We start from the raw sequence: 3,266 nt of genomic DNA on the forward strand, positions 1-3,266 counted from the left end.
AAATAGTATATCATGGTTGTTAGCTTAGCTTAGCATTGTTTACTGGCTGTCAGAGTAGATATAAAGATACACACAGCAGGTTATATGTTGTCGTTAAAGTGGTTTAACATTTTTTGTTCCTCGTCACACGACTACGTTGTGATGCGACTTGGCAGCTGCGGCCGAAGACTAACGCACATTTTAAAAAAAACTCGAAAAGAAGAAAACAATGAATGTGTAAAGGCCAAGGCACAAATTATTGGTAGCAATCAAAAGGTCCAAAAAGATTCAGCTCACGGTTGGATCAGAACCAACAAAACACCATCATGACGGATCAACACATGCCACGCATACACATACACATTTTCAGTATTTTATGGCTTTTTTTGTGTGTGTGAATTGGGCGATTTGGACTGCTGTTGACCAGCTAAACTTGTTTCTGCACGTCCAAACGACAAGAACAGGAAGTGTCAATCGGCAGGGAACCAATCATTGAGCGGGCCGGTACAGGACCTTCTGGGAGTGACAATCACTTAGCGCACGTGTGAATACGCAAAAGCACCTCATCAATATTCAAATGAGGATGACCAATTTCATCCTCTTTGTGAAACAGAAGAAACGTCGAGAGAACACTGTATGGTGACAAAATACACTTCACTGATGAATACGACAAAATGATCATATCCCTTCGGTGGAGTGTCAACAAACATTCATGTGTTCACTGTTTCCGCGTACTCAAAATATCAAGACTGGTTAAAAAAATAAAATAAAAATTAAAGTTGATTTTAAGATCTCACGAAAATACAACTAAAATGTGGCGGCTCCATTAGCAGATGAAGAAGACAATCATTCCAGAGTGTCATAAAGTAAAAATGTTGTTTCGGCAGCTTTTTTTTCTCCATATTAATTCTAACGGTTTTAAAGTTTGTTCATCGTCTCATTTAGTTGATCATGTGACATGGCAGCTCATGGTAACTGATCAGCTGATGATGATGATGTATGAAAAACAAACATACAAAGTAGTTGACAATGCAGATGGCTCCACAGGGCTCATATTTAGAACCACTGCTCATCTTCACGTACATGTTTGATAATACAATACGCGCTGTTTGTCCCTTGTAAATATCGTCTGTCATCAAAGATGACATTAAGCACGTCAATAAAAATGTAATCGGCGTCATCAAACATGTTCACAAGCATGTTGTTAAACATGTTGTCAAACACGTCATCACATTAAACTAGTCCTCAAACATGACATGTCATTCAACATGCCGTTGAGCATTTCTTTAAATGTTGTCCAACGTGTCACATCATCAAACTCATCCTCAAACATGTCATTGAACGTGTCATCAAACGTCTCCTCGAACGCGCCATTACACGTCGTCCGATGCATTTTCATACACGATGTTGTAAAACATGTCGTGCCTCAAACAATCCCTGTGGCACAATCAACAATGAATGCTGAAAATAACGTCTTTCATGTTCAACTCTTAAATCTACGCTTAAGTATAAAAAGAGTACATGTGATTGCATAAGAATACAGGCGAGTCATGCTGCTAGCTGTCAATGCTCCGTCATTAGACAGTATGATTGAGATGTCATTCCAAACTCGATCAATACTCGCCAGGCACTTCATTAGGTACACAATCTGATGTCACCTCATATCAGAACAACAAGAGAGTGTTTTATCTGTTCCTAATATTCTGACCCTCTCCTGTCTTGCCGATAGTGTTCCTAATCAAGTGGCCGGCGAGCTGAAGCCTGTGATGTGTGTTGTCATGTGACAGCCGTGAAAATGACGATTATTGACGTGATATATATATTGTGATGTTTAGTTGAAAGTCGTCGAGTGGTTTGGCCCCATGGAGCCACAAACACAATGTCGCAGTTCTTCTACGGTAATACTTGTCAATCAGGAGTCGTAAGTAAATGTCAGTAATAATCCTCATAAATGAGTGTGCGCTGCAAAGCTGCATGATGAATACATTAGGATCCATGGATTTTTGCTCCATGAATAAAAGGCGTGGTAACTTTTTATTACTTGCAGTATATGAATTAATTGACCATTATTTTGATGATGATGATGATAACAAAGGCTACTGCCTCTGACTTCCTGTCAATGTCGTTAGCGCTCAGAGCTTGTCGCCGGTTGCCTTGGAAAACGAGAGCGCGTCAAAGGTCGGAGCCAATGAGGACGCGCCCAGCAGATCACATGACAACAAGGCGACAGACTAGAAAGGCTTGAAAGTCTAAGAAAATACTTTTGATACTAGAAAATCTCCACAAAATATTGAATTTATTTCACTGATTTTCCAAAGTTTGTTTGTGGCTTCTGGAAAGAGTAAGATGATGGCTTGTCGTTATAGTGACGCCCAGTCAGGACCAATCAAAAGTTGTAATAAATAAATAAATAAATCGGAAAAGAAAAAAAAGAATCAAAATCCAAAAAAACTGTTTTGGCACATTGGACATCACGCTGATTGACACTTAGAGGCTGTCAATCACAAAGTCATGTGACAATGTAGCACCCGCTCACTTGACGGCATGACAAAGACAACAAAACACGCTCATAACGTGAATCATTTGGTTGAGTGTGGCCACTAGATGGCGTTCTAGCATGCATGCATGCAAACTTAAAATGTACATACATGTACGTCGTGTACATATGTGTTATGTACATGCGTGCCGTGTACATACGTGTTGTGTGCATCCTGTAAGTTTTCACAGCGTTTCCCTTTTTTCACACTTTGTCACAGCCTTATTCAAAAACGAATGCAAGTGGTATTCATAATAACGTTTCAACTCTTCATTGAGCTCATCGGTACAGCACTAACATTAGTAGTTCTATGCGGAGGATAAAGAAAATATGACAGTGAGTACTTTTACATGATGTATCTTGTTTGCATTGGGTCGGTTTCTTAAAGGGTGTAAATACCTTACCATATTTGATAGCATTAGCATTAAGCTAGCGGGATGTTTGGCTGTTTTAAATGTAGTGTAAGTGTCTTTCGTTTGCGATTAGTTTTTGAATCGACTTGAGTTCACCGTCACCACACAGCACTTGTAAGCACTCGTAACTTTAGTCAGAAGGTCAAGAAAAAAAAAGCCAACTTTTGCAAAACTAATCTCTGCTTTTTATTTTAAAGTGGTCAACTCCAAGAAACGAATGGCAGTGAAGAAATGAGATTCCATGCAGAAATCATGTTTTGCTGGGAAAGCCACTCATGATCTTGCTTCCATACCGCAGACATTCACTCAAGCTCTTTCATTAGTTAATGCTTTTTTTT

Source organism: Hippocampus zosterae, chromosome 15 (genome assembly GCF_025434085.1).
Source record: "Hippocampus zosterae strain Florida chromosome 15, ASM2543408v3, whole genome shotgun sequence".
In the NCBI taxonomy this organism is placed as follows: domain Eukaryota; kingdom Metazoa; phylum Chordata; class Actinopteri; order Syngnathiformes; family Syngnathidae; genus Hippocampus; species Hippocampus zosterae.